Below are 7,580 nucleotides of genomic sequence, written 5' to 3'. Positions count from 1 at the left end.
GGAGCCACCAGAGGTGACTGGTGGGAAAGTCATACCCCAATACGAGTGAGAGTGCCCTGCGTCTGGGGACCAGCAGTAACTTGGAGATTGGTTGAAAGCGCTCCAAAAGAGCAAAGGATCGCGGGGGGGAAATTGTGGGAATCGGGGCGGCTAGGGACAGGGACTTAAGTCCCCGGTCCCAGGACAGCCTCCCCGGCGCTGAGGTAGAGAGAGTGTGGCTGAGAAACCAGGTCCTGGTCCCTAAGCCGCCAGCGCACCTAAGAATGCGTGGGTTCTAGTTCCTGTGAGGGGATGGGAGCCACGCCAGTGGGTAGAACGCGAGCTAGCCCTACCACAAAGCTTGAGATACGCGCGCACGTCCCTCATGCTCCCCTGAGTTACAAAGGCCCGGCCAGCGCTCTTTGACCCGCGCCATTGTTTCAAAGCCTAAACCGGGCGCCCGAAACTCTTCCCCTGACAGAGGTGCGCAAAAGCCCAGCCTGGGGCTTACGGACCAGCACCCTGTTATCAGTGCCCGAGACGCACGCCCGACCCATAGCCGCCACTGAAAAGAGTTGCGTGCAAGGCGTGCACTCCCTGCCCCGGCCAGCGGCAAAATCTCATTGTGCGACTGCTGCTTCGAACCTCTCTGGCGGTTGGGAGCTCCAGGACAGCCGCCACTGCCTTGGCTTTGGGTACCAGCAAAAGATCCTGAGCCCCCAGGGTCTGCAACTTGGAACCTGCTCTGCCAGCGTCCAAGGGGGAAGTTATTCAGGTTCTGCACCCAGTCTGAGGCTTCTCTCTGAGATGTAGATCAGGGTGCACTTTGATTTCTTCTAATACTACAAAAACCATCAAAGGTGGTCAAGGTGAGAGAAAAAAAAAAAGTGAACAATCATAAAAACTGCAAGAGAACAAAAGCCTGAAAAAAAGCCAGTTTCCTCAGAGCCCACCGCCCCCTGAGGGGGGCGGGAGGACTTAACTCAGGAAACATCATTGACTGACAACCCACGTGGCAGGCCCCTCCCCCAGAAAAAAAAAAAGAAAGGAAAAAAAAAAGGACTGTAAGAGAACAACCACTACTTCATAGGAAAACTTGTATTGTTCACTCGTTCCCACTATTCCGGTTCATATTTTTTTTTTACATATAGGTAATTTTTTAACCTATTTACCATCACAGCAAGTTGTACAGTACATCAAATTCCATAATACCTTTCTAACCTGAACTTTTTGATACATACACCTATGTTTTTCTTTTGCACTTTTATTTTTTGAATTCCATTTTTTAAAATTTTAGTTTAGTTTAGTCTAGTTTATTCCTTTTCATTTTTATCCTCTAATATTCATATAGAGTTAAACTTCAAAGTAATCCCCTTTCCCCAATCAACACTACCCCTATAGGTAAAACCAATTTTTAATCCCCTTTATCTTAGGAAAGTTGAGTCCTTTAACAAAGATATCAAGATACATCCAGGAAGAATCAAAACAACCTTCCTCGCACACACTGAGAATTTATAAGAACTCCCCCATCTTCTTCCACCACTGTTTCTGTGTTTTTTGTGTTTGTCCTGAAAGCATATAAATTTTACAGTTGAGGTTCTTTCTTTATTTGCATATTTTTTTCTCTTGTCATATACTTGTATCAGACTTTTTATCTCTTTTTGTTTCTCTACTTCATAAATCTTGCCTTGGGGTCCATCTGGGCTGAAACTTCTTTTCATCTTCCTTTTCTTTCCTCTCTCTCTTTTTTCTTTTTCTTTTTCTTCTTTTCTTTTTTTTTCTTTTTCTTTTTCTTTTCTTTTGGCTCTTGTTTGGGTGGGGAATCCTGATTGCTCAGAAGTGTTCCAGGGTGCACCTTGACTGCACCAGAGTTGATACATCCAGCTACATCCGTTCAGTCATCACCCACCAAAATGAATAGGAGGAGGAAGGCCCAACAGAAGAAAAATACAGAGGATGGACCTTCTGCAACAGAGCTAACAGCTATCAACATAGACAATATGTCAGAAAGAGAATTCAGGCTAACAATTATCCAGGCAATAGCTAGGTTGGAGAAAGCCATGGATGACCAAGCAGAATTGATTAGGGCCGAACAGAAAGCGACCAGACAGGATGTTCACAATGTTAGGGCGGAGCTTAAAGCTACCAGGGAGGAGGTTCACAATGCTCTCAATGAGTTCCAATCTAATCTAAACTCTCTCAAAGCTAGGGTAACTGAGACAGAACATAGAATTAGTGATCTGGAAGACAAACAGATAGAGAGAAAGGATCAGTAGGAAGCCTGGAACAAACAGCTTAGAAACCACGAAAACAGAATCAGGGAAATAAATGATGCCATGAAGCGTTTCAACGTCAGAAATCTTGGAATCCCTGAAGGGGGGGAGAAAGAAAGAAGTCTAGAAGATATAGTGGAACAAGTCCTTCATGAAAATTTTCCCAATCTCATGAATGGAAACAGCGTTCATGTACTAGAGGCTAAAAGGTCTCCACCCAACATTATACATTCCAAAAAAACATCACGACACCTGATAGTCAAATTGAGGAATTATAATTGTAGGTATAACCTCTTGAAAGCCGCCAGGGCAAAGAGGCTCCTTACTTACAGAGGGAAGCCCATCAGAATAACGTCAGACCCGTCCACAGAGACCTGGCAAGCCAGAAGAGGCTGGCAAGATATATTCAGGGCACTAAATGAGAAGAACATTCAGCCAAGAATACTTTATCCAGCAAGACTGACATTCAAAATGGATGGAGAGATAAAGAGTTTTCAAGACCAGCAAGGCTTAAAAGACTATGCAACCACCAAGCTGACACTGCAGGAAATATTAAGGGGGGTTCTATAAAAGAGGAAAAATCCCAAGAATAGCATTGAACAGAAATATAGAGACAGTCTACAGAAAGAAATACTTCAAAGGTAAATCGATGGCAATAAAAATGCATCTATCAATAATCACTCTCAATGTAAATGGCCTAAATGCACCCATAAAATGGAACAGGGTTGCAGATTGGATAAAACGACAGGACCCATTCATATGTTGTCTACAAGAGAACCATTTTGAACCTAAAGATACATGCAGACTGAAAGTGAAGGGATGGAAAAGCATCTTTCATGCCAATGGGCCTCAAAAGAAGGCTGGGGTAGCGATTCTTTTTCTTTTTTTTTTTTTTAAAGATTTTGTTTATTTGACAGACAGAGATCACAAGTAGACAGAGAGGCAGGCAGAGAGAGAGAGGGAAGCAGGGCCCCCGCTGAGCAGAGAGCCCCATGTGGGACTCGATCCCAGGACCCCGGGATCATGACCTGAGCCGAAGGCAGCGGCTTAACCCACTGAGCCACCCAGGCGCCCCTGGGGTAGCGATTCTTATATCAGATAAATTAGACTTCAAACTAAAGACTGTAGTCAGAGATACAGAAGGACACTACATAATCCTTAAAGGGATTATCCACCAAGATGACCTAACAATTGTAAATATCTATGCTCCCAATACGGGAGCAGCCAATTACTTAAGAAAACTGTTAATCAAGATAAAGAGTCATATTGATATGAATACATTAATCGTAGGAGATCTTAACATGCCTCTTTCATAATTAGATAGATCATCGAAGCAGAAAATCAATAAAGAAACAAGAGCATTGAATGACACATTGGACCAGATAGACCTCAAAAATATATACAGAACATTCCACCCTAAAACAACAGAATACTCATTCTTCTCAGGTGCACACGGAACCTTCTCCAGAATTGACCACATACTGGGTCACAAATCAGGACTCAACCGATACCAAAACTGAGATTATGCCCTGCATATTCTCAGATCACAATGCTTTGAAACTGGAGCTCAATCACAAGGAAAAGTTCAGAAGGAACTCAAACACCTGGAAGCTAAAGACCACCTTGCTTAAGAATGCTTGGATCAACCAGGAGATCAAAGAAGAACTGAAACAATTCATGGAAAACAATGAGAATGAAGACACTTCGGTCCAAAACCTATGGGATACAGCAAAGGCAGTCCTAAGGGGAAAATACATAGCCATCCAAGCCTCCCTCAAAAAAATTGAAAAATCTAGAACACAACAGCTGTCTCTACACCTTAAAGAACTGGAGAATCAACAACAAATCAAACCAACTCCACACATAAGAAGGGAAATCATCAAGATTAGAGCTGAGATCAATGAGGTAGAAACCAGAGATACAGTAGAACATAGCAATGAAACTAGAAGCTGGTTTTTTGAAAGAATTAATAAGATTGATAAACCATTGGGCACACTAATCCAAAAGAAAAGAGAGAAAGCCCAAATTCATAAAATAATGAATGAAAAGGGAGAGATCACAACTAACACCAAGGAAGTAGAAACAATCATCAGAAGTTATTATCAACAGTTATATGCCAATAAGCTTAGCAACCTAGATGAAATGGATGCATTCCTGGATAAATATAAACTACCAACATTGAACCAGGAAGAAATTGACAACCTGAATAGACCAATATCTAATAACGAGATTGAAGCAGTGATCAAAAACCTCCCAAAATTTCACTTATTTGTGGAGCATAACAAATAGCATGGAGGACAAGGGGCGTTAGAGAGGAGTAGGGAATTTGGGTAAATTGGAAGGGGAGGTGAACCATGAGAGACTATGGACTCTGAAAAACAATCTGAGGGGTTTGAAGTGGCGGGGGGTGTGGGAGGTTGGGGTACCAGGTGGTGGGTATTATAGAGGGCACGGCTTGTATGGAGCACTGGGTGTGGTGAAAAAATAATGAATAATGTTTTTCTGAAAATAAATAAATTGAAAAAAAAAAAAGAAATGCTGCAGTGAGAAAAAAAAAAAAAAAAAAAACCTCCCAAAAAACAAGAGCCCAGTTCTCATTGAATGCAGGGCTAGATCTTTGGATTGCTGTCTTCTTCTCAACCCGAGCCAGGCCTACACATAAGCAACCATGTCTAAGGGACCTGCAGTTGGCATTGATCTTGGCACCACCTACTCCTACGTGGGTGTCTTGCAGCATGGGAAAGTGGAAATAATTGCCAATGATCAGGGAAACCGGACCACCCCAAGTTATGTCGCCTTCACGGACACCAAACGATTGATCGGTGCTGCTGCGAAGAACCAAGTTGCGATGAACCCCACCAACACAGTTTTTGATGCCAAACGCCTGATTGGACGGAGATTTGATGATGCTGTTGTCCAGTCTGATATGAAACATTGGCCTTTCATGGTGGTGAATGATGCTGGCAGGCCCAAGGTCCAAGTAGAATACAAGGGAGAGACAAAAAGCTTTTATCCAGAGGAGGTGTCTTCTATGGTTTTGACGAAAATGAAGGAAATCGCAGAGGCTTATCTTGGGAAGACCGTTACCAGTGCAGTTGTCACAGTACCTGCGTACTTCAATGATTCTCAGCGTCAGGCTACCAAAGATGCTGGAACTATTGCTGGTCTCAATGTACATCGAATCATCAATGAGCCAACTGCTGCTGCTATTGCTTATGGCTTAGACAAAAAACTTGGAGCTGAAAGGAATGTGCTGATCTTTGACTTAGGAGGTGGCACTTTTGATGTGTCCATCCTTACTATTGAAGATGGGATCTTTGAGGATAAGTCCATAGCTGGAGACACCCACTTAGGTGGAGAAGACTTTGACAACCAAATGGTCAACCATTTTATTGCGGAGTTCAAGCGCAAACACAAGAAAGATATCAGTGAAAACAAGAGGGCAATTCGTCGTCTCTGTACTGCTTGTGAACGTGCTAAGCGTACACTTTCTTCCAGCACCCAGGCCAGTATTGAGATTGATTCTCTGTATGAAGGAATCGACTTCTATACCTCTATCACTCGTGCCCGGTTTGAAGAATTAAATGCTGACCTGTTCCGTGGCACCCTAGACCCTGTAGAGAAAGCTCTTCAGGATGCCAAGTTAGACAAGTCTCAGATCCATGATATTGTTCTGGTGGGTGGTTCTACCCGTATCCCCAAGATTCAGAAACTTCTCCAAGATTTCTTCAATGGAAAAGAACTGAATAAGAGCATCAACCCTGATGAAGCTGTTGCTTATGGTGCAGCTGTCCAGGCAGCCATCCTTTCTGGAGACAAATCTGAAAATGTTCAAGATTTGCTGCTGTTGGATGCCACTCCACTTTCTCTTGGCATTGAAACTGCTGGAGGAGTCATGACTGTTCTTATCAAGCGTAATACTACCATTCCTACCAAACAGACACAGACCTTCACTACCTACTCCGACAACTAGCCTGGTGTGCTTATTCAGGTGAATGAAGGTGAGCGTGCCATGACCAAGGACAACAATCTACTTGGAATGTTTGAACTCACAGGCATACCTCCTGCTCCTCGTGGTGCCCCTCAGATTGAGGTCACTTTCGATATTGATGCTAATGGTATCCTCAATGTCTCTGCCTTGGATAAAAGCACAGGAAAAGAGAACAAGATTACCATCTCTAATGACAAGGGCCGCTTGAGCAAGGAAGATATTGAGCGCATGGTCCAGGAAGCTTAGAAGTACAAAGCTGAAGATGAGAAACAGCGGGACAAGTTGTCTTGCAAGAATTCACTTGAGTCTTACGCATTCAACATGAAAGCAACTGTTGAAGATGAAAAACTTCAGGGCAAGATAAATGATGAAGACAAACAGAAGATTCTTGACAAGTGCAATGAAATCATCAACTGGCTTGATAAGAACCAGACTGCAGAGAAGGAAGAAATTGAACACCAGCAGAAAGAGTTGGAGAAAGTCTGCAAGCCCATCATCACCAAGCTGTACCAGAGTGCAGGGGGCATGCCAGGAGGAATGCCTGGAGGCTTCCCTGGTGGTGGAGCTCCTCCCTCTGGTGGTGCCTCCTCTGGGCCCACCATTGAAGAGGTTGACTAAACCAATCTGAAAATAAATAGGTTGAGCATTGTTCCACACACAATATTCAAAGGACCCAAATTTGTAGCAAATTCCATGGCAGTTGTAATGTTGAGCTGCTATAGCAAAAAAAAAAAACTGGGCATTCTTCAAGTTGGTGCAGCCTCTTTGGAGAACAGTGTGGAGATTCCTCAAGAAATTAAAAATAGAGCTTCCCTACGACCCTGCAATTGCACTCCTGGGTATTTACCCCAAAGATACAGATGTCGTGAAAAGAAGGGCCATCTGTACCCCAATGTTTATAGCAGCAATGGCCACGGTCGCCAAACAATGGAAAGAACCAAGACGCCCTTCAACGGATGAATGGATAAGGAAGATGTGGTCCATATACACTATGGAGTATTATGCCTCCATCAGAAAGGACGAATATCCAACTTTTGTAGCAACATGGACGGGACTGGAAGAGATTATGCTGAGAGAAATCAGTCAAGCAGAGAGAGTCAATTATCATATGGTTTCACTCATTTGTGGAGCATAACCAATAGCATGGAGGACAAGGGGCGTTAGAGAGTAGTAGGGAATTTGGGTAAATTGGAAGGGGAGGTGAACCATGAGAGACTATAGACTCTGAAAAACAATCTGAGAGGTTTGAAGTGGCGGGGGGTTGGGAGGTTGGGGTACCAGGTGGTGGGTATTATAGAGGGCAGAGCTTGCATGGAGCACTGGGTGTGATGAAAAAA

General features: G+C 43.6%; 1 pseudogene; it reads left to right on the top strand.

Annotated features, from left to right (window-relative positions):
- The first annotated feature begins 4,848 nt into the window (after positions 1–4,848).
- LOC122896880 lies at positions 4,849–6,969 on the top strand (annotated as a pseudogene).
- Positions 6,970–7,580: the final 611 nt, after the last annotated feature.

Source organism: Neovison vison, chromosome X (assembly GCF_020171115.1).
Source record: "Neovison vison isolate M4711 chromosome X, ASM_NN_V1, whole genome shotgun sequence".
Taxonomy (NCBI): Eukaryota; Metazoa; Chordata; class Mammalia; order Carnivora; family Mustelidae; genus Neogale; species Neogale vison.
This window is presented reverse-complemented; position numbering and strand designations above follow the sequence as displayed.